At 43.8% G+C, this 25267-nt stretch overlaps 1 protein-coding gene across 5 annotated transcripts in view; it reads right to left on the bottom strand.

Moving 5' to 3' along the window:
• Positions 1-25267, bottom strand: part of PLEKHA7 (pleckstrin homology domain containing A7) — a 209295-nt gene that overhangs the window by 92999 nt on the left and 91029 nt on the right. The window contains exon 1 of one of the 5 annotated variants that reach the window (XM_060159601.1): positions 1034-1190. The exons of the other annotated variants lie outside the window; for them this stretch is intronic. The gene's annotated coding sequence lies outside the window, so the exon portion shown is untranslated. Of the gene's footprint in view, positions 1-1033; positions 1191-25267 lie in introns of those variants that run through there. 5 annotated transcript variants of the gene reach the window in all.

Genomic DNA, 25267 nt, shown 5'->3' with positions numbered 1-25267 from the left:
GCTTCAAAGCATGAAGCCCAGGCTATTCAGTCATACAGGCTGCATGCAGTTCAAACCCCAGCTCTGCCGCACGCTGGCGGTACCCGACCTTGAAAGAGTTAATGACCTTTCTGAGTGTTGGTTTCCTTATCTGTAAAAAGAGGAGACAATTCCAACCCTGCAAGATTGTTATAAAGAGTACCGATAATGTGCCTGGCCTATGGCAGACAGTCAACCTTCAGTGTCTGTTATATTTTTCTTTTGCTAGCTCTAAAACTCCACTCTAATAGAGTTGTTTTGTCTTTTTCTATGTTGCAAACTCCCATATTATTAGCCTGGCTCAAGAACACATTTTCTCCCCTTTGAGTTAAGGCAAAACACCCAGCCTCTTGTTTAAACTTAGAACTCGCCTGCCAGGCAAAGTAGTTTCAGATCAATAAGCACCTTCCTTCAGCCACACTTCCGTCCCTCACTGGGTCGAGCCCCATGGTTCCGAAAGTGCAGCCCAAGAAAAAACAGCCTTCCCAGCAGGCTGTGCTGAGCCAGGGACACACACTCTACAGAAGTTTTAAAACATCATGGTAACATTTTCGACCTCAGAGAACACCCAGTTTTATGCTTCTCTTTAATGCTCTTCAATAAGTCAGGTTCCTCAGGTGTAAAATGAGAAGGCTAGACCAGGTGATGCTCTAGGATCTTCCAGCTGTAACATCTTGAGACACTGAGGTTCATCTCAGACTACTGCTGGAGCCACAGACTGAAATGTAGCAACACTGCACATAATTGAAAACACAAAGGAAGGAGGCAGAACATCTGTCCTCCCCAGTCTCACTTGCCAACAGAATATCCTTTGTAATGACATCGGGGAGGTGTAGTTAATGATACTTTTGTCCTGTTTATTCCCAATTAAATTGGGCTCTTCTTTTTTTTAAACTGCAGACGCTCCCAACCAACCCATCGAAAACTCCCTTTCTTTGTCATTACTTGACTTTCATGAATCAGAATACATCACGGCAAACTGAATCCCAGTAATAGTAACCAGTATAGGACTAACCTGCTCTCCAGCTCTGTTCTCGCTGGGAAAGGCGGCAGACACACTCACTCTCTCCTCGAGCTCCATGCTGTGTCTTCCCAGCCCGGGCCTTATGAAAACCCCAGTTCAGGTCAGACTGGGAGGGAGGGTCCGGCCACCTGCAGAGGTGAAGCAGAGGCTCCCAGCCCGCCTGTTCTCTTTCAATTTCGGTTCTGGAGCAGCTGCCTCCCAAGGTGTTACAAATCCAGCAGCCACTTGCTCCTACTCATTCATTCTCCTTTCTCCTCGTCCACCCCTACGCAAAACCTGGCAACTATGCAGGAACACAGTTCCAGCTGTGAGTCACCGCCACGCTGTGGCCAAGTGGAGCACCGGCTGGAGGTAAACACTGAGGCAGGCACTTTGTGTCTCCAGGCCCCAATTCTTCTGTTCTTTGAGACCATGGGGTTGGCTGCCCCTCTTGTAGCAGAATATAAAAAAACACCTCCACTTGTGAGCCCAGGAGTCAGAATGAATTGCTCACTCAGTTCTGCTCTGCCACACTGTGGCTGAAATCAGCCCCAAAGCAGAGAGTCTTTGGTGGAGAAATGAAAGCTCCTCTATCACTATCTCTCATGGTCATGGCCAGGAAGAGGCTGAGCGGTTACAAGCCATCATACTCACTCCCAAATCTATGATTCTTTCATCACTGCTTGGGATGGCTACCAAGAAGGGCAGGGGGTTAGAAAGGCAAACTAAGGTATCAAAGTGTCTTTATCTCCACAGCCTCAGAGCAACACTGTGGCTCTTCACTGCATCTATGTAGGTCTACAAGTCATGATGCAGGTGACAAGGACTTCTTTTTTCACAGCTATGTTCCAATGCCTACATATGCCTGGCACATAGTAGGTGCTCAATAAATATTTGCTGAATAAAAAAACCCAAAAAACATAAAACAAAACAACGGGGTTTTGTTCTGAGTCTACTTGGAATGACAGCTTTACTAAAACCTGTATCCATTAACATCATTTTTTCCCTTTTAGAAATTTCCATATCCTTCACAACTCCCACCCCTGCCTGTAGGGAGTATTCTATAAATCTTTAAATGCAGAGATGATTTATTGTGAAACTAAGGAATTTCAAGTATTAGGGCCCCTCACTTTCACAAGGCCCTAGAAAGGGGTCTAGCAACGTGTGTACATGCTTTCTACAATTGTATATATTTTAAAGAAGACCTCCCAAATTTTGTAAACATCAAGCCCCACAAAACAGATCTGCCACTGTAGAATGAAAGAATGAAGGACTCGACAAGCCATCCTGACTATCATCCTAACAAGGGCATTTGAATTGACAAAACTTGTTTCAGGGCTTCCCTGGTGGCGCAGTGGTTGAGAGTCCGCCTGCCGATGCAGGGGACACGGGTTCGAGCCCTGTTCCGGGAGGATCCCACATGCCGCGGAGCGGCTGGGCCCGTGGGCCATGGCCACTGAGCCTGCACGTCCGGAGCCTGTGCTCCGCAACGGGAGAGGCCACAACAGTGAGAGGCCCGCGTATCGCAAAAAAAAAAAAAAACTTGTTTCAGCCATAGAGAAGTTAGTCTCTCAACTACAGATACACCCTAGTCAATCAACCGTTTGTAACTGTTTGTAAAGTCAACTGTTTGTAAAGGCTGGAGTAGGTTTAAGAGCACAAACTCCATTCATTCAACATTTATTTAGCGCTACTATGTGTTCTGCGCTGAGTGTTTTGGCCTAAAACAGTGATTAGAACATATTATTCCCACTGAACTGGAGCTTACAATCCAAAAGAATAGACTGATATGGTCATAAATAGATACAGTAAGTATTTTATAATATTAAACATAAATAATATAAATATATATAACTGCAGATCAGAGTGAGTACCACAGTGTAAAAGTACAGCAAGGCCCACCAACTTGCTATGTGTCAATCTGCTGGGTACAACGACCCTAGAAGGTAAATCGTTTTATCCCCATTTTGCAAACATGAATATTGAAGCCCAAAGGGGTCAAGTGCCACCCCACGGTCACATAACCAGTAGGTGACAAAGTCAGACTTCAAGCCCATATCTGCCTGACTCCAAAGTATGGGCCTGTTCTTAGCAGCTACACTTCAGTCAATGGCCAGTTCCTCCACAGAACCTCCAAAATGTCTGGGGAGACACGCTGGCAGCAGAGGTACAGGAAGCACATCGAGCACCAGCAGAGGCTGGCCAACTTCCAAAGCCCACATTCCTTAGAGTGGAGAAACGGGAAGTGCTGTGAGCTTATTCACCAGGTATATAGCTATAACTTTGTTCACCAGGCAACACCCTGGCAGGGATCAGTGACAGCTAGCTGGGAGCCCAAAGAGGCCACGTGACAGGCTCCCACCCTGTAGTCCTGCCTCCAAACTCCCGCGTCCTTACTGCCAGATTGATCATGCTGGGGCACCGCTCTCGTTCCATTATCTCCTGGCACACACCCTCCGTGGCTCCTCACTGCTAAAGCCTCCCTCTCTCTCACCACTTCCCTAGACCCTCAGCTCCTACCAAATTTAAGCGTTTATCAGTACCCAAATCACCCGGTCTATCCCACGCCTGGGCTTTGTCTCCTGCAGTCTTCTTCCCTAACGAATTCTACCCAATCTTCAAGGCCTCTTTTCTTCCCAGTAGTCCTTCCTGATCACTCCAGACCACTCTGCCTTCTTCCTTCCTTGTACTCTCAGCACTGAAGGCTTACACTCTTTATACGGCAATTATGCTTCCCAACAACTCTTTTCATTTTACCCTACAAAAATTAAGTACAGTCGTCCCTTGGCATCTGTGGGGGATTGGTTCTAGGACCCTCCCCAATTCCAAAATCCACAGATGATCGGGTCCCTTATATAAAATGGCATAGTACAGTGAGCCCTCCTTATCTGTGGGTTCTGCATTTGCGGATACAGAGGGTCAACTGTATTCCGTGTTACAGACAGGTATAAACTAAAAAGCAGAAGGTCCCTTTTTTGCCTTGAATTCAGTGTCAATCTCAGAGGCAACACCTTTACCAGCTTCTTGTGTATTCTTTGTTTTTCGCCTTTATGAAATTTTTATGCATTTAAAATTTATATACACATCTTTTTAGAAAAAAATTTACATAAACAGAATAAAACTGTACACATTTTTCTTTAACTTGCTTTTTACTTTACGTATCTTCGATTCCTCCATATCCACATGCAAGGATGAACATAAGCGGCCCCCTCCGCACACAGCTCCACTAGGACCGCCCCCCCCCACCAAACCAGACCAACCCACAGAGAGATGACCCAGGAGCCCATCCCATATGCCAATCTGCCCCAACATATATAAGAGGTTTCAAACTGATTACCTGCAAACCAATTTGCCCCCAGAATTCATTTTATTTGAACCACATAGATTTTTAAAATTGAGCCCAAGTTTAACAACAGGAAATTTTCATACAAAAACCCAGCTCATCTTGGAAAAGCAAACACTGTGGCAACAGCAGGCCCCCATGAGAGGTGGGATGGCCCTTCTAGTTCACTGCAGTCCCCACTACTCCCTACTGCTTCCTGATGTTGAGGGTGTACACCTAGTGCTATTTGTCATCACACCTTTATTTCTAATTTCCCTACAGGACAGAAATTTCTTCATACCCATATCTCAACCAGAATTAGGTAAACAAAAGATAAACAGAGAGGACAGAGTATTCCTAAAACAAATTGGAGAGCATACACACAGTCTGGTTTTTTGTTATCTGCTAAGCCTCTACAGACATTTGTGTTTGCAACACCTATCTTGTACCAACACCATTGATTCTAGAGAAGCTCCTCCTTTTACGAAGATCTGTTTTAAAGAATAGAGATTTCTTACATAAGAGTAAGAATGGAAAGATGACGGCAAAAATAGGCCAAAAAATTTCCCTCTCACAAAAAAACTTCGAAGAATCTTCCCAACAATAATGGCAAGTGGACTCGCCTTTAGCCTTCCCTGACTGGTCTCCTGAAAAGGTGAACCCCATGACAGCCAGCAGACTGTTTCTTGCACAGAGTGAAAAATCCAGAGAGGCACTGCTAACAGTCTGACCCTAAAGAATGCAAAAGAAGAGTGGTGTCAGTGGCTGCAGCTCCTTCTAGACACCCACAGGGGCCACTGAAGGCAAGCGGGGCCTCCTGCAACAGAACAGCATCTGGCCAGGTTCTGTCTGGAGCAAGATCACAGACCTACCCCAAGCTGAAAAATGCAGTCTCCTGTGGTGTTTAGAGCACAGGCACTGGAGTCCAGCCCACACAGCCGCCTATTTCACAGATAAGGAAACTGCTCCAGAAAGCAACTTCGAAACACTGCCACCATCTTTTAAAAATAATTGCTTCTGGGTTGGGGGGAGGAAAGAAATAGGTGAGGGAGATTAAGAAGTACAAATTTCCACTTGCAAAATGAATGAGTCATGGGTATGAAATGTACAGTGTGGGGAATACAGTCAATAACTAAGCAATTCCTTTATATGGTGACATATCGTAATTACACTTATCATGTTGATCATTTTGAAATGTACAGAAAAAAATAACTATGTTGTGTAACAGGAACTAATGTAGCATTGTAGGTCAATTATACTTCAAAAACAAACAAAAGCAAATATACAAACAAACCTACAGAGAAAGAGATCAGATTTGTGGTTACCAGAGGCGGGGGTGGGAGTGGTAACAGTAAGGTGAGTGAGTTGGGGGAGGGGGAATTGGATGAAGGTAGTCAAAAGTTACTATGAACTTCAGTTATAATATAAATAAGTACTAAAGATGTAACGTACAACATGATAAATATAACTAGCACCGCTATATGTCATATATGAAACTTGTTAAGAGAGTAAATCCTAAGAGTTCTCATTACAAAAAATTTTTTTCTATTTCTCTAATTTGTATCTAGAAGAGATGATGAATGTTCACTAAACTTATTGTGATAATCATTTCATGATGTATGTAAGTCAAATCACTATGCTGCACACCTTAAAATTATAGAGTTATATGTCAATTATATCTCAATACAACTGGAATGTAAATAAATAAAAACTATTGCTTCTGCTAGGAATACACTCAGGAGGAATCTTAACAGGCCCGCAATTACTAGATGATCAGACCTGAATGATACTGCATTACTTGCTCCCAATAATGATACATAAGTATATTCGTTCACTCACGCAACCAATATTTAAGAGCCCACTAGATGCCAATCCTGTAGAGTCTCATACTACATGAGTAATCGAGAAGAGGGAGGGGGTGTGTCACAGCTCAGACTCTATGTCCTGTCAAAGGTGAACAGAAGGACAGTGTTTTTCGGATTTTCAGATTCATGAATGATTGTCTTCTTAGTCAAGAGCTGTAAATTCTCAATCAGTTTATTAAGGCAACTTGAGCCCTTTTATCACCAAGGGTAGCCCCTGCTTTCCAGAAATCACTGTATTAAGAATTTTAGAGCTGAAAATGACCCAGAGTTCACTCACCTCATCCAATCTCTTTGTTTTACACATGAGGAAATTGAGGTCAGGGAAGGTTAGAGAATTGCTCAAGGTCCTAGCTATTACTAACCATAAATTAACACTAGGTTCCTGAAAACAAGGATTATGGAAAGGAAAAAAAAAAAAAAAAAAAACATCACCACAGTGTTTTAAAATTTATTTCCTGCCTTAAAAAAAAATCCATCTTCCAGTAACTAATTTCTGCTAACAAACATGAAAGATATATTTTAGAGAGCTGGGAATCCTCGTGTCCAGTCAAAAGACCTTGCACAGAAATCCAGTGCCGTTGGTCTGGATTTAAGTGGCACATAAAACACATGCAGGGAGAGATGGTCATGTGAAGCCAGAGGCCAAGAGTGAAGCGATGTGTCTACAAGCCAAGAAATGCCAAGAATTGCCAGCAACCACCAGAAGCAAAGAGAGAGGCATGGAATGGATTCTCCCTCAGAGCCTCCAGAAGGAGCCAAGGCTGCAGATGCTGTGATTTCAGACTTCTGGCCTCCAGAACTGTAAGAGGATAACTTTCTGTTGTTTTAAGCCACCAGGTTTATAGTAACTTGTTACGGTAGCTCTAGGAAATAATACAGAACTTGTATTAGTTTAGTGACTTACCACAAACCCAATTAGTATGGAAAAGCTGTCACAAAGCCACTAAGACCTTGGGACTCACTCAATAGTAGTACAGAGACTAAGACAAGGGAGGTAAAAAATGTTCTATTTTTGAGGGCTTCCCTGGTGGCGCAGTGGCTGAGAGTCGGCCTGCCGATGCAGGGGACGCGGGTTCGTGCCCCGGTCCGGGAAGATCCCACATGCCACGGAGCGGCTGGGCCCGTGAGCCATGGCCGCTGAGCCTGCGCGTCTGGAGCCTGTGCTCCGCAACGGGAGAGGCCACAATAGTGAGAGGCCCGCGTATTGCAAAAAAAAAAAAAAAAAAGTTCTATTTTTAACTGATCCAAATATTGTGTTCACTTCTGGTAACCACACCTACAGGCCAGAGTGGAAAGCTGGAGCATGTCCAGGAGAGAGAAGCCAGGGCTGTGAAGGGTCAAAGCCACATCACTGAAGGAACTGGAGTTTTATGGCCTGGGAAGACTCAGGGCACATGACCGTTGTCATTGCCTCTGAAAGGCTATCATGAGGAAGAGTAATTTGATTTGTTCCCTGAGGTCCAAGATGGTAGAACTAGGATCAGTGGGTGGAGTCAGTGGGAGGCATATTTTTCAAGGAATCAAGCGTCAACAATGTCACAGTCAGAGCGGCCTCTGAACATCAGACTGGCTGGCTGTCTCCTGTGGGTGGATGTTTTCGAGCCCAGAGGCCAAAAAACCCATTGGGCAACATGTTGCTAAGGAAAGAACGTAACCCCCAAGCCTGCAATCTGCCAAGAGGACCTTATGTTCCTCTCTAGCTCTGTGAATCCATTAATTCATGAAACACACCATTTAGCCATTATGTGAGTCAAGAGACTTCCGAAATACACGGGTAGGAGGACGAGATTCTGAGCATGAGGAGATACTTTGGTGGGAAAACAAAGAAACAAGGGCCTGTACGCAGCTATGGCTGAGAACCTATGCCCAACTCCCAGGAACCTGGCCACAGGAGCAAGTGGTCAGAGTTCTGTAGTGGAGGCTGGGTTAGGTTCCTTAGCCCCTTCTCACAGGAAGCTTACACTGAGATTGATAATACCTCTGTCAAGCTTCTTCTTTCGGATCCACAGCTTGCATAGTTCAGTGCAGCCAGTATCCATTAACAAACCACTGCGGTCCGTCACCTTTTCCTGAATACCCACCACTGTGAGTAACTGCCTGAGACGCTTGCATGTATTACCTCTAATGGTCATTTCAACACTGCAAGGTATTATCATCTCAGGCTGAGGTTAAGAGGCGTTAAGTCATTTGTCCCAAGGCCACACATTTCAGGATTTAGGATTCCCGCTGGAATCCAGGTCCAGAAGCCAAACTCTTTTCCTGCATCATGATGATGTCTTCTCTGCATCCTACTTCAGGCATTTAATTTGTTCAAGGTAAACAACAATACCATGCAAGGGGGAAGCAAGCAGGTAGCTTTCCCTCTCTGGGCCTCAGGCCTCTCGTCTGTAAAATGGGAAAAGGTTGGAAATGATGAGGAGAAGAAGCCCTTCCAGCTCTTGACACCTGATGCAGCTCGACTAGATTCCTTTACCCCATGTCCCCTTCCAGGCTGCGAAAGTGGTGACAGGCAAGGCGGTTAATCTCTGGTACTCACAACAAGGGGGACATGGCTAGCAATGTTGTTTTGCATGCTGCCTGGAGGCCAGGGCAGTGATGGAAGGAGGAAACCAAGAACAGGTCCATAGTCAGCTGTATGAGCTCATGCGCAGGTGTGCAGTGAAGAATGGCCCACATAAATCTTGACATTTAGCACTTCATTCCATAAACCAGGGCTGTCCTGTAAAGAGTATCAGCACACAGATCTGAGGGCTACCTGTGCCAGGACCCAGGGGATGTCCATGAGGAATTAAAGCCCAGGGTCTTTGTTTGGAAGTTGTTGGTGCGGGGGTGAGAGGTAAAGTAGTCCAGCCACATTCCAGGGGGAGGGGCCTCCTGCAGCTGCTCTGCACAGCACAGCCTCCATGGATGCGGTCCTGAATCAGGTTAGGACGCCCGTCCACCCTCCACAGCTGCTTCCTTACATGCCCGCTCAGGACAGCCTAAGGCCACCTATTTCCCAACTGTCCCTCTGGAGTCTTCTAGCAGTGGTATTAACAGAGCCAAGGAACTCCGGACACCTAATCACACAGCGTAACTGGCCAAGCATCCCTCCATGACCCAGGGAGGGGGGACCATACCAACTTCAGTGCTGGAGTGGAGGCCAGGGGGAAGGACTTCAGACATCCGGTCAGGGAGGGGCTCTCTCTGCCTCTCTCACTTCTAGAAACCCCCCACCCAAACCCATTTCCTTCTCAATTTCCTAGTGATGCCCATTCAGGAAGGGAGTGGAGCCTCAGGTCGAGGAGCATAGCAGCAAGAAGGCACCTAACCCACAGGACCCCGAGTACTCAGACTTTCCAGTAAGCACACCACGGAGCCCAGACAGAATATCCTGACAGGCCTTTCTGGTTCTGTTCTACTGTTTATTTATTGCTTTTCTTTCTTTCTTTTTTTTTTTTTTTTTTGGTGGGGGGAGGGGGCAGGGGCAAAGCAGGCCTGAGCGGGGAGAGGGCAGGGGAGAGACATCCAAGTCAGTGGAAGACTGTGGATTTGGAGTCAGAACTGGGTTCCAGTTCCAGTCCTACACTGCCAGTGTAGGTTCTGTGAAAGATTTTCTAAATGGTGTCTGGCATCAGGAGGTGAACAATAGGGTAGCTGATCTTATCGAGGTCCCCTCTCCCTAAAGAAAACCTACTAGCTCTCCACATCCCTAAAGAGAGGGCCCACCATGCCGAAGGGCCAGATTTCTGCAGAAAGCCAAAAAAGTGTGCGGAGGGGAGGGGGGTGGGAGAGGGTTGTAGATAAAGAACCACATAAGATGAGAGAGACCCGTAACAGTAACTGCAGCAAGTATATCATATATCATATCATCTGTTCCAGGCGCTCTGCAGGTATTCTATGTCTCATGCGTTATTACAATCCTAGGAGGCAGGTATTATTATCTGCATTTTATAGATGTGGAAACTGAGGATGAGAAAAATTAAGGGGTTTGTGTAAGATTACACAGTTAGGTAGGGGCAGAGCCAGGATTCAAACCTAGGTCCTCTGACTCCAACTCTGGAGAGGTGGATGATGAGGGGTCCACCCTCTGAAATGGACCCTGGAGTGAAAGGACGGACTATTCCCCACGAAGGCAACATGACAAAACTGGCTCCTTATATTTCCAAGGGAAGAAGAAAACTTTGGTATAGGGTAAGAGCTCACCAGAAGTCAATCTTACTAGAATCTTCACACTCTGAAAATCAATCACCAGCCCTCCACATCCCAGTCTGAAGTCCCAACCCCCTGGCGTGGGTACTGGCTGAAGGCCTGAAGGTTAGAGCCCAGAACTTGTTATCGTTAACCTGGAATGACTCCTACATTTGAAGGAGGTAATGTAAAGGAGATGGGAGTGCAAAGCCTCTTGGACCCATTACCATCCAGCTCTCTAAGCACCCCTACTTTGGAGACAGCTGCACATCACTGACTCTGAATCACACATTTAAACTGTGTTTTTCCAGATTCAGACTCAATTCCCCAACGTCAAACTATGTCAGCAGGCAGGGATGCAGACATCAGAGAAAGAGCTCAGTGAATCATTTTCTCTGCTAGTGATGGTATCTGATGCATGTTAAACGTCTCCCTGCAGTTCCTCAAGTGTCTATTAATCAGTGAACCAAGAACACAGAAGGCACCAAGGAAAAATCTGCCACTGCAGGGAAAAAAACCAATCATGAGAAGCCGCCTTACTAACGCACAAAGACTTCTAAACCCAAGGTGAGGCAGTGATAGTAACAGCCCAGTCATTGAGACGCTTGGACCAACTGGCCACAAAGACAGACATCAAAGAGCCCTTCAAAGCAAAGGGGCAAAATCCACTTCTCCCCAGCCTCATCTGGACACTAGCTGGGCCAAGGGAGAGAATCTGCCAAAACTGATAAAAAGAGAAACTTGGAAATGTCATCTGCTCTTGCAGAGCTTCAGTTTCCTCTTCCCTGTAGACCCTGGAATACTATCTGTCCTCCCCAGCACACAGATTAAACAAGATACATGATGGTCCCTGAAGTTCTGCCATCCACCTGCCCCTTCTCATGTTAAGTATCCTCCCTGGAAAGCCCCTTAGCTGCCATGGGTATGACTCCTGAAGCTGTACTTCTAGTGCTGTCCACCCTCTTGTGCCCTGGATCGCTAGATCCAACTGCTTACACTTCTACCAACATATAAATCAAACATAAAATCAACATATTCCACAAAGGAACTCTTCCCACCCTATTTCTCCTCTTTTATTCCCCATGGTGGTGAAACCATCATTTCATGGTTTTTAACCAGGGGCATATGGAAAAATTACAGTGACATTTTTGTTGCCACAACAACTAGGGAGCATTTAGTGGGCAGAGAACCCAGGATGCTGAATGATACTGTCCTGCACAATGAAAATCTGTCCCTCCCGAAATGCCAAAGGCAACACCATTTAGAAATGCTGAAAGTCATCCTACAGCTTTCCCTCATTCCCTCTCAGTCAGAAACTTGTCAAGTTCACTTCCTGTTTCACCAATCCAGTCCATCTTCTCCATCCCCATGGCCATTCTCACTGGGATGACTGCAGTGGCCTCTAAGGTCATTATCCTATCTCTGTACTCACCTACCTATTCCCAATTAACTTTCAATAATCCTCCACACAGCTACCAGTTATATTTCTAAACCTACAATTGTGTCACTCCTTGTCTTAAGATAATCTATCAGCTCCCCCCACCTCTGGATAAATACCACCCTTTCTCTGTTCCCTGCCTCACCATTCACTGCTCACTAGGCTCCAGTGGTGCCTCCGTGTCTTTGCACATACTGTTCCTTCTTCTTGAAGGCTGTCTCCCTGTCTCTCTGGCTAACTATACCCATCCTTCAAGACTCAGTGCAAGGGTCACCTCCACCTAGAAGGCTTCCCTGACACCAAGCAGAGTTAAGTGCCTGCTGGTGCACACTGGAATCACACATTTCCATCTTTTTTTTTTTTTTTTTTTGGCCGTGCCGCACAGCTTGCGTGATCTTAGTTCCCCAACTAGGGATTGAACTCAGGCCACGGCAGTGAAAGTGCCGAGTCTTAACCACTGGAATGCCAGGGAAGTCCCCTCCATCTTATTCTGATTGTTGTTCTCGCCCTGCCTCTCCGTCGACTCTGATTCTCCAGCACAGAGCCTAGTGTACGATATGAGCTTAATGAATTAGAATGTACAGCTTCTACAGCACCTACAGCTGACAAAGCATCATCTCAAGCAATACAATGACCTGGAGAGGGAGTTACTGTCGATGCTACAGTTTTCTGGAAGAGGAAACCAAAGTTAAGCTCTTGCCCAGGTTCACAGGGCTAGCTAAGAGGTGGAGCTAAGACTTGAACCAGGTTCTCTGATGGCAAATTCTTTGCTCTTTGTCACAACACCACTCTATGTGACAGGTTATAGAAGAGCTGTCCAGTTGGGGGTAGGAGGTGTCACAAGCCTGTCTTCTTCACACCTGCAGACAGAACTCCGGAAAATCCATCCATATTACCCAACCCCCCAACATCATTCTTCCCTACCTCCCCTTCCTACACCCCAATCACACAGTGCAGAAACCCCAAAGCCAGTAAAAGAGCCTGGTTTTACTGTCAGAAACAGCCACACTCCGCCTGCATGCAGCCTGATGGCTCCAGTGTGCCGGCTGGGTGCAGGGCGGGGAGGACCCGTGGTAAATGGCAGCATTTAAAGTTGCCAGGCATTAAGCACAAGCCTGTTCAATGGGCTGTCCATGGAGAAGGTGTGTCAGGCAAGACTTCTGAGTGCCTGGAGCGGGGCAGGAGGGCTGGGACAGGGAGGAAGCCTCCCAAGCTGTTCTGCTGTGCCACGTGAAAGGCTGGTAGCTCCTGATTACTTTCTGAGAGTTTTCATGAGCACCTCACATATGCCATTTTGCTTCAGGAGCACAAAGTAGTTAGAAATGGGCTTTCAGACTTTACGACTCTAACCATGGCTACAAGCAGAGCTCATTCCCTCACATGCGCGCATGCATGCACGCATGCACACAGCTGGCTCAAATTCAAATTTAAGGCGATTAAGGAACTGTGCAGTTTGGTTCTGCAGGCCTCTCAGGGGGCAGGGAAAATGATAAATGCTCATTTCAGGGCTCTGGATGGCAATCACTACCCACTTTCAGCAATGTCATTCAGACATCACCATGACAACCACCAAAAGGCTTCCTTCCTCTGTGGCAAAGACAACAGAAATTTTTTTTTTTTTTTTTTTTTTGCGGTACGCGGGCCTCTCACTGTTGTGGCCTCTCCCGTTGCGGAGCACAGGCTCCGGACGCACAGGCTCAGCGGCCATGGCTCACAGACCCAGCCGCTCCATGGCATGTGGGATCTTCCCGGACCGGGGCACAAACCCGTGTCCCCTGCATCGGCAGGCAGACTCTCAACCACTGCGCCACCAGGGAAGCCTGACAACAGAAATTTTAATTGAGCCCATTCTTTTTTTTCTTCTGACCAATGGACAAAAAACATCAACAAAATGTTACCCAGAAATACATGACCAAGAACACTTTCCGAATTCAAAATTCCTTCTGCTTTCCAGAGTCACATGATCTCCATCCCCAAAGCTGCCCTCCTGCCCTCTCAACAACTCACATTTTATAATCTCATAAATTCCAAGTTGTCTAGATCTTTTATCAAACATTATAAAACTAGGTAAACATTCCAATTTAATTTTCTGGCTATGACTGCAAACAGTATTTTTGTCACTTTTATTTCAGTCATAAAATTCAAAAGGTCTAGCACATTCTCATGAAGTACGTCCAATAAACTCTGAAACAACCCGAGATTACACAAGTGTTCAGTGGCCTTTCGGCAGGAGCAGATCTAGATGTGAACTAGCTTGGTTCCCCTGGGTGACCTTGGGTTAGTTACTTAACTTCTCTGATATTTAGTTTCCTCACCTGGAGGATAGAATAATGCCTACTCTGGAGCTTTGTGAGAAGTCATGAAGACGGTAACACGCCAGCACTTTGCTTGGTACACGGTGAGTTATCAACAAGTGGCAGCAAGCGTTATCCTTCTTCTGCCTTCTTCTGCCCTGAAAGAATTAAGAAGGCCCTGTCCGCTCTTCCTAGGAGATGTCACGGGCTTGTCTTGTCTCCTCCCCCTTCTCACAGTCCTAAATCCAAGCTTGCGTCTTATCTCACCTCTTCACTAACTTCCTTGCTTCTAGACTCTGCTCTCTCTTGGCCTCATGGCCACCCAACCAATATCCTTTGGTCTGTGAATCTCTGATAGGACTTTCATGGAGAAAATATGGGTTTACTGAAAAACATGTTAAAAGGCCTAAGTGAAAAGAGAGCTGGAGAACCCCAATGTCATAACGATGTTGCTTCTTCCCTAAATTAATCTATAAATTCAATGTGAAACCAATCAAGATCTCACAGGGTTTTTCATGGATCTTCACAAACCGATCTTAAAATCTAAGTGAAAGAGTAAAAGGACAAGAGTAGCCAAGAACATTTCATTAGCACAGAAACTTCTACTGGACAGGTTAATATAGAGTAAACAATTTTTTGTTTCAATGGGTTTTATTTTGGAGAAATGTGTTCAATATAGACTAAAATTTAGCACAAAAATAGGTAGGTGGGGGAGAAAATATTTTACTAATACTGACAGGGGGCCTCTGGAGGTGGGAAAACTGGGTTACTTTCTCTGCCAACCCAGTGTAGGAATCAGGTGAGGGAAAGGGGAGGCAAAGAAGAAAAGTGGATTAGGAAAGAGGTAATGATCTTCATTAAAGGCTTAATGTGTCTCAGGCACTGTGCTATGCATTTTCCATATGATTTTCATTTAATACAGGCATACCTCGTTTTATTTCACTTCACAAATATTGCATCTCTTTACAAATAGAAGGTTTGTGGCAAACCTGCATTGAACAAGTCTATCAGAACCATTTCTCCAACGGCGTTATTTTTAAATTAAGGTATGTACATGGTTTAAGACATAATGCTATCGCACACTTAATTGACTACAGTACACTGTAAACATAACTTTTATATGCACTGGCAAGCCAAAAAACTCGTAAGATTCTCTTTATCACAATATTCGCTTTATTGCAGTGATCTGAAATTGAACCCGCAGTATCTCCAAGGTGTGTCTGCATCTGCCATGAGCATGGAAGGTAGGTAGCATTATTTCTATTAACGATTAGGAAAAGCTTAAAAAGGATAAGTGATTTGCCCAAAGGCAAAGAGCTGTTGTAAGTGGTAGAGTGAGGACCCAAACCTTGCTCTCTGGGATTTCTCTTTCTACCATACTTGTGAGCTATTCCAGGCCTGCTCTTAAAGGTCCCAGGTGTCTGCAGGAAAAGAGAGAGCCCGGGTGCCAGGGGGTGTGCCGAAAAGTGCTGGCAGGCTCACTGGGTAAGGTGGGGGTCAGGTACCTAGCAGACCTGCTCCCCCTACCCTTACTCCTCACACCCCTTTTACCTGGAAGGCACCTGGACCTTACTTTCAGACAAACACACGTGCTGCACACAAGTAAACAAGAAGACCTCAGGGCCCAAAGCTTGCCACTTCTAGCCTGAGAAATCCAGGTCATGTTCCAAGTTGCCTACTTAATGTGTAATGGGAAAAGAACTCTCCATTTAAGCCTCTCACGGGTTGTAAATCCTCAGCTTTACTCTGATTGCTTGACAGCAAATTCTGCCCTCAAACATACAGTTGGATCTCAATACATTTCACTTCAGTGATCCACAAATCCTGTTAAAAAACAAAACAGAACATACGCATGGTCTTATTAGCTCAGGTAGAAAGGAGGGGGCTACAGTGAATTCCCCTTCTGTGAAGGCCTTGTAACTTCCATGAGGTATTTTACTGGGTTACGAGTAGACTATGAAATGCTGGCATCAGCAATGGAACAAATTACCTAAGGGCCCAGACCCCACTACATTTCTTCCTTTTACTCACATTCAATTTGACCATCCATCACCACCACCCCTCCCCCCTCCCCCCAATTATCTTTCCCTTGTAAGGAAAGTTGTGCACAAAACTGTATACAGCACTGTGATCATTAACAACTTGGTGGTCCTTGGACAGGCACAAAGAGCAAGTGAGAAATGAGAGGGTGAAAGGCAGGAGGCTTTGAGGAGTGACTGGATCCTGATACCAGCTCAATTCAGGAACACACACTTGTGGTACCTCTCACTTTTTTTTTCCCCAAAAGTATTTTTTCTAGGACAAAAATAATCAAACTAGTTCAAGTGGCACAACATGTAGAAGTCATGATGTTCTTTTTGCATAACCCAATGGAATACATATTTCATGACATACTTTATTTTGGTTTCCTACTTATAAAAAGTAATACATACGCCTTACAGACTTCCCTGGTGGCACAGTGGTTAAGAATCCACCTTCCAATGCAGGGGACACGAGTTTGAGCCCTGGTCTGGGAAGATCCCACATGCCGCGGAGCAACTAAACCCGTGAGTCACAACTACTGAGCCTGCACTCTAGAGCCTGCGAGCCACAACTACTGAGTCCGCGTGCCACAACTACTGAAGCCCGCATGCCTAGAGCCCATGCTCCGCAACGAGAAGCCACCGCAATGAGAAGCCCGTGCACCGCAACTAAGAGTAGCCTTGCGCACAGCAGTGAAGACACAATACAGCCAAAAATAAATAAATAAATTTAATTTTTTTAAAAAAGTAATACATACGCCTTAGAGAAAAACTGAAAAACCCAGAAAAGTAGACAGCTGAGAAAAAAACCACCTCTAGGGTCCACCAACCAGACAATCAACTGGGAACTAAATATTTAAGTTTGAGCTAAATTTCACCATTAGCAATTTGTTTCTTTGGGTAAGAACTGTCCTTCCCAGCTTTTCTTCTTTTTTTCTTTTTGGTTTGGTAACAACTTAGTGAGACATAATTCACATGTCAAACAATTCATCCATTTAAAGTGTACAATGCAATGGCTTTTAGTATAGTCTCGGTTGTGTAACCATAAGCCCACTCAATTTTAGAACTTTTTCATCACTCTAAAAAAAAAACCCCATATCCTTTAGCTGTCATCCCTCCCAGCCCTAGAAAGTAGATTAGGCAACCACTAAACTCCTTTCTACCTCTACAGATTTTCCTATTCTGGACATTTCATATAAATGAAATAATACACTATGTTATCTTTTGTGACTGGTTTCTTTCATTTAGCATAATGTTTTCAAGGTTCATCCTTATAGCATATATCAGTACTTCACTCCTTTTCTTTCCTTCACTGCCAAATAATATTCCATTGCATGGATATACCAGATTTAATTTATCCATTCATTGATTGGTGGACATTTGGGTTATTTCCACTTTGGGGATATTAATAATATTGTTTCTATGATCATTCACATATGAGTCTTTATACAGATATATATGCTTTCATTTCTCTTGGGTATATACCTAGGAGTAGAGTTCATGAGTCACATGTGGCTCTATGTTCAAACTTTTGAGGACCTGCAAAGTGGTTTTCAAAGTGGTTGCACATTCTCACCAGCAGTGTATTGGTGTTCCAATAGCTCCACATCTTTACCAGCACTTTTAAAATATCTGTCCTTATACTACAAAGCTACAGTAATCCAGACAGTATGGTACTGGCACAAAAATAGAAATGTAGATCAATGGAACAGGATAGAAAGCCCAGAGATCAACCCACGCACATATGGTCACCTTACCTTTGATAAAGCAGGCAAGAATATACACTGGAGAAAAGACAGCCTCTTCAGTAAGTGGTGCTGGGAAAACGGGACAGCTACATGTAAAAGAATGAAATTAGAACACTCCCTAACACCATACACAAAAATAAACTCAAAATGGATTAAAGACCTCAATGTAAGGCCAGACACTATCAAACTCTTAGAGGAAAACATAGGCAGAACACTCTATGACATAAATCACAGCAAGATCCTTTTTGACCCACCTCCTAGAGTAAGGGAAATAAAAACAAAAATAAACAAATGGGTCCTAATGAAACTTAAAAGCTTTTGCACAGCAAAGGAAACCATAAACAAGACGAAAAGACAACCCTCAGAATGGGAGGAAGTATTTGCAAATGAAGCAACTGACAAAGGATTAATCTCCAAAATTTACAAGCAGCTCATGCAGCTCAATATCAAAAAAAAAAAACAAAACCAAACAACCCAATCCAAAATGGGGGGAAGACCTAAATAGACATTTCTCTAAAGAACACATACAGATTGCCAACAAACACATGAAAAGATGCTCAACATCACTAATCATTAGAGAAATGCAAATCAAAACCACAATGAGGTGTTGATTAACCATAGCAATATAGTTATGTGTTAGATCCAAAAAAAAAAAAAAAACCACAATGAGGCATCACCTCACACTAGTCAGAATAGCCATCATCAAAATATCTAGAAACATGGGGCTTCCCTGGTGGCGCAGTGGTTGGGAGTCCGCCTGCCGATGCAGGGGACGCAGGTTCGTACCCTGGTCCGGGAGGATCCCACGTGCCGTGGAGCGGCTGGGCCCGTGAGCCATGGTCGCTGGGCCTGCACGTTCGGAGCCTGTGCTCCGCAGTGGGAGGGGCCGCAGCGGTGAGAGGCCCACGTACCGCAAAAAAAAAAAAATCTAGAAACAATAAATGCTGGAGAGGGTGTGGAGAAAAGGGAACCCCCCCTGCACCGTTGGTGGAAATGTAAATTGATACGGCCACTATGGAGAACAGTATGGAAGTTCCTTAAAAAACTACAAACAGAAATACCATATGACCCAGCAATCCCACTGCTGAGCATATACCCTGAGAAAACCATAATTCAAAAAGATACGTGTACCGCAATGTTCACTGCAGCACTATTTACAATAGCCAGGACATGGAAGCAACCTAAGTGTCCACTGACAGATGAATGGATAAAGAAGATGTGGCACATATATATACAATGGAATATTACTCAGCCATAAAAAGAAACAAAACTGAGTTATTTGTAGTGAGGTGGATGGACCTAGAGTCTGTCATAGAGAGTGAAGTAAGTCAGAAAGAGAAAAACAAATACCGTATGCTAACGCATATATACGGAATCTAAAACAACAGTACTGATGAACCTAGTGGCAGGGCAGGAATAATGATGCAGACATAGAGAATGGATTTGAGGACACAGGGGGAAGGGGAAGCTGGGATGAAGTGAGAGAATAGCACTGACAGACGTACACTACCAAATGTAAAATGGATGGCTAGTGGAAGCAGCTGCATAGCACAGGGAGATCAGTTTGGTGCTTTATGATGACCTAGAGGGGTGGGATAGGGAGGGTGGGAGGGAGGCTCAAGAGGGAGGGGATATGGGGATATTTGTATACATATAGCTGATTCACTGTGTTGTACAGCAGAAACTAACACAACATTGTAAACCAATTATACTCCAATAAAGATGTGGAAAAAAAAAAGAACTACCATATGATCCAGCAATCCCACTTCTGGGTATACATCCAAAGGAAATGAAATCTGGATCTTGCATAGATATGTATACTCCCATGTTCACTGCAGCATTATTCAAAATAGCCAAGATATGGAAATATGGAACAACTTAAGTGTCCATCAACTGATGAATGGATAAAGGAAATGAGGTTTTATATACATGTGAATATTATTCAGCCTTGAAAAGAAAGCAATCTGCTATTTGCAACAACATGGATGAACCTGGAGGACATTATATGCTAAGTTAAATAAGCCAGACACAGAAAGACAAATACTGCATGATTTCACTTATGTGGAATCTACACGAGTCAAACTCATAAAAGAAGAGAGTAGAATGATGGTTGCCAGGGGCAGGGGATGGGGAAAATGAGGAGATGTTAGCCAAAGAGTACAAAGTTTCAATCATACAGTGTGAATAAGATCTGGATATCTAATATACAACATGGTGACTGTAGTTAATAATACTGTATTGTATACTTGAAATTTGCTGAAAACAGATCTTAAGTATCCTTACCACAAAAAAACAAAAAAGGTAACTATGTTAGGTGATGTGTGGCCATCATTTCACAATGTATACGTATATCAAAACATCATGTTGGGGCTTCCCTGGTGGCGCAAGTGGTTGAGAGTCCGCCTGCCGATGCAGGGGACACGGGTTCATGCCCTGGTCCAGGAAGATCCCACATGCCGCAGAGCGGCTGGGCCCGTGAGCCATCGCCACTGACCCTGTGCGTCCAGAGCCTGTGCTCCACAACGGGACAGGCCGCAACGGTGAGAGGCCCGCGTACCGCAAAAAAAACACACAAAAAACCCCCCAAAAAACATCATGTTGTATACCTGGAATACATACAATTCTTACTGGTCCATTATACCTCAATAAATCTGGGGGAAAATAAAAAGTCAAGGTCTTTGCTATAAAAAGCACAGCAAATAAACTTAAAAATAAAGGTGTATGATTCAAAATAATGTAAAAAAAATAAAATATTTGTCTTTTTGAATATAGACATCCTAGTGTGTGTGAAGTAGTATCTCATTATGGTTTTGATTTGCATTTCCTTGCTGTCTAGTGATGTTGAGCAGCTTTTCATGTGCTTGTTGGCCATTTGCATATCTTCTTTGGCCCAGCTTTTGTTTTAAACTGCAAGTATCTCTGGACAGGGATACTGCCTGAATTCAAATGTACTTATTCGCTGAATTATCTTGAGTAAGTCACTTAACTTTTATTAACTTCAGGTTCCTTATCTGTAATGTGGAGATAATACTACTAAGCATGTAATAGAGGATGTGAGAATTGAGAGAAGGTATACAAAGGACTTAGCACACAGCTGGGCACAAGTAACAGCTTGTTAAAAGGGCAGCAAGTAACAGCTATTATTAACAACGGACTCGACCATTAACACTTCACAATCCATTAATCCCAGAAAGGAATAGTCTTAAAATCTGGGACAGAGAAGTTGGGAGCAGGGAGCAAGGGGAGTTCAAAAGAGGGAGAAAAAGGAAAAAGAAAATGTGACTCGTGAACCGTTTTCAGAGTCTTGTTTTAGGAGTCACTACCACAGGCCAGCTTAGATCTTGCTCCTCCACCCTCCCAGTAATGATGTAAGCACCTAATCCACTGTATGCAATCCATGTCTGTTTCGAATAGCTAGTTTCTCATTACTGCCATTGAACCCTGACTGAAACAGGAAGGAAGTCTCAGTCACAGCTGTGTCACTACGGCCTTGACACTGCATGACGTATAACATTCGGTGATCGATAACTAAAGTGAACCAAATAGAATAAATGAGTGAAGGAATGAACGGAATGACTAAATGGACAAATAGAACATGTATGGGATGTATGCTCAGCCAGGTGAATGAGGACTCCCTTCCCCAGAGGGTCCTAGGAAAGGCTAAGAAACAGCACAATAGGACCCAGCAGCCGAGCTTCTCCCTGCCCATCCACAGCCCATCACCACCACACAGACGTCTACATGAGAATAATTTTCATTTCTCTGTTGCCAACACTCAGGGATTGTAGAACCTAAAGAATGCTGCTTTCCTTTATTTATTTCTTGAAGTCGTGAGTAAGAAGGTGGAAAGGCCTCCACTTGTGCTTTCTGGCATATAAATAGCTCACAGTGTAAAGAAAAGGGGAGTCAATTGTTCCAAATTCAAAATAAAGACAGGCTGTGCTGACAAGGTCCAAATTACAGAGCGCTCCAGGCACAAATAGAGACACTTTTTAGAGAAATTCTATTTTCCTATCCAATTCCGAAAGAGAGAGTTAAGCCAGGAAAACCGTCGCAGCCTTCCACAAACTGATTTGCTTTCAGCAGCCATTTGGGCAGCACACAGTCAGACAACAAACCACCTTTAGGCTTTTGTCCTTCTTGGCATGTTCCCTTCCTTCAGAAACTGGAAAAGTATCAGTGCCACTTGATCCTTCAACATGGCGCAAAGACAGAGCAGCTCTACATTCCGACTGTACAATTTTGCAAATCACTGTCTTCCCCCAATACATTTCATGGCTGAAATTGCAGAACCCTCTCAAAAACCTTGAAGCTATCAGGATATGACAGGTTTGGATTTTGCAGTCCATCCTGAGGTCCCTCTTGACAGGCCTTCACAGCTGTAAAACATTCTTTATTCTTTCGTGTTACTATTTATTGAAATCATTTATAGGACACTCCTTCACTCATGCCCCCTCGTTCACTAAGCACAAGCACTGCTGCGTGCCTGCTGCATACCCATCCATTGGATGATGAATTTTTTTTCCAATTTTGTTTTACTGTGGTTAAGTACACATAATATAAAATTCACCGTCTTAACTTTTTTTTTTTTTCCTTCCCACTTTTGGCCATGCCATGAGGCTTGTGGGATTTTAGTACCCCGACCAGGGATCAAACCCAGGTTTTCGGCAGTGAGAGCATGGAGTCCTAAGCACTGGACTGCCAGGGAATTTCCATGCGTACCCATCCACTGGGAATAGAATTCCTCTAATCTCTGGACTGATTTTTTCAGGGTTGACACTTCCAAATGCTGTATTTACTTAGTTGTTCATCCTGGCATTATTTTAACAGTGAAAACTGGAAGTTACCTAACTGTCCAATCATAAGGGAATGATTAAATAAAAGTATTTCTACTTGATAAAATATTCTATGGTTATTAAAAACAACGTTTATTAAGAATCTAAGCTTCATAAATGCTATGTTAAAGGAAAACCAAGTAGGACCCACAACAATATAAAATATAATTTCAACTGTGTTTATAAAATGCAAAGACTAAATAGTCAATAAAAACAGGTCAAAATATTAATTCTAAGATTATGGACAATATCTACTCAGCATACTTCTCTGAATATTCCTGCTCATTGTAGAAAATTTAGAAATAAAAGCATAAAAAATAAATATATCCAGACAAAACTATAATTCAAAAAGATACATGCACCCCTATGTTCACAGCAGCACTATTTGCAATAGCCAAGGCATGGAAACAACCTAAATGTCCATTGACAGATGAATGGATAAAGAAGATGTGGTACACACATACAATGGAATATTACTTGGCCATAAAAAGAATGAAATAATGCCATTTTCAGCAACATAGATGGACCTAGAGATTATCATAAAAAGTGAAGTCGGAAAGAGAAAGACAAATACCATATGATATCACTTATACAACATAAATGAACTTATCTATGAAACAGAAACAGACTCACAGACATAGAGAACAGACTTGTGGTTGCCAAGGGGGAAGGTGGGTGGGGGAGGGATGGATAAGGAGTTTGGGATTAGCAGATGCAAACTATTATATATAGAATGGATAAATAACAAGGTCCTATTGTATAGCACAGGGAACTATATTCAATATCCTATGATAAAAATAATGGAAAAGAATATGAAAAAGAATGTGCATATATATATATATATATAACTGAATCACTTTGCTGTACAGCAGAAATTAGCACAGCAATGTAAATCAACTATACTTCAATAAAATAAATTTAAAAAAATTTTTTTAATAAATAAAAATAAAAGTCACCTGTGACATGTCACCACTGTTACAATTTGGTATTTTGCTGTCCACTGACATAAGAATAAAAAATTTTAAGTATATTTTTGCACATATTGCTTGCAAAATTCTTAAAATCTTTAAAATGGGGAAGAATAAGACATTTAGACATGTGAAGATCAAGTAACGTTGACTGAAAGAGTCAAAATCATATGTATGGGGAATTCGCTGGCAGTCCAGTGGTTAAGACTCCGTGCTCCCAACACAGGGGTCACAGGATCGATCCCTAGTCGAGGAACTAAGATCCCACATGCCACACAGCACGCCCCTCCCCTCCCCGCAAAAAAAAAACAAAAAAAAAATATGTATGAAATGACTAAAAACATGTTCTATAAAGACTTATTTTTCACTGCTTTGTACCCTGTCAAATGTGTGCCATGTTACGTATACCTATTCAAATAAATGAAAATTATTATTCCTCCACCTCCCCGCAAAAATCCAGAAGAAATACATTACGGTGAAATGAATATGAGCGCTCTTTACCCTCTTCTCTATTATCCAATTTTTGAGGTAATATAGTTATATACCTTCATGATGAAAAAAATTTTTTTTAATTTTCTGCTTTCCTCTAGGTCACCATAATCCAAAATATCTATTAGCAATTTCCCTTTAAATAACCCAAGTCCGCCCCCCAAGCAGCCCTCTTTGCCCCAGGGAAAAGCAGGGTGGGCCCTGTGGCGAGTATCTGCAGGGGGACCTACAGGAACCCCTAGTCCTCCAACAGTGCCTGTGATCACTTCCTCCAGAGCAGGTAGGGAAGCAGAAACACGTCCACACAGGGTGCACTGGCACTGCATGAAGGAGGAGGCTGGGTGAGAAGGCCTTTAAAACAGCTGGCAAATGGAGATTAGCTTGCGTCTTCTTCCCCAAAGTGTCCCTATATTTCATTCCCTTGAACATTCTCCCCCAGGCTCCCACTCTCCTCTCCTCTGGAATCATGATGGGGATGCACCAGGTGCTGAGAAATCATTAGTCTCACAATCCCACCTAAACCCAGAGTTTATAAACACTTTGAATATGAAGTGTCTAACACTCTCAAAAAAAAAAAAAAAAAAAAAAAGGAAATTGTGAGACAGGAATTGCCTCCACTTTATAGCCAAGGGAGACGAGGCTCCAGAAGGTTAAGGGATCCATCCAACCAAAATCCAGGCCTTAGTCTCTAAAGGTTGTGCCTCCCTTGCCAGCTGGCCTCTAGGTTCCTGAGTCAGACACAGCTCTTCTCATTCAGACTCTTGGCACAGGCTGAGAGGGAATGCTCGGGGGGCAGGTGGAGAGCCACCCAGTCAGGACAGCTCGAGAGGTTCAAACTGGCCATCTGAAGCAGGTCCTCGAAGGCCTCGACGCTGGCTAGAGAGGAGGAGCGGGCTGGAGGGGTTCACAGTAACTGCCCCCAAGGGAGTCAGGAACTACAGATCAGGAAGGAGCCTATTCGGGCTTCATCAGTTGGAAGGGTTTGAATCTCAGCCCACCCTCCCACTCTGTGAGCTTGAGTAAGTTCCTTAATCTGTGTCCCATTTATAAACAGAGACAGTTATAGTACCCTCTCAGTAGAGTGTTTGGGTGGATC

Source organism: Lagenorhynchus albirostris, chromosome 9 (assembly GCF_949774975.1).
Source record: "Lagenorhynchus albirostris chromosome 9, mLagAlb1.1, whole genome shotgun sequence".
Classification (NCBI taxonomy): Eukaryota; Metazoa; Chordata; class Mammalia; order Artiodactyla; family Delphinidae; genus Lagenorhynchus; species Lagenorhynchus albirostris.
This window is presented reverse-complemented; position numbering and strand designations above follow the sequence as displayed.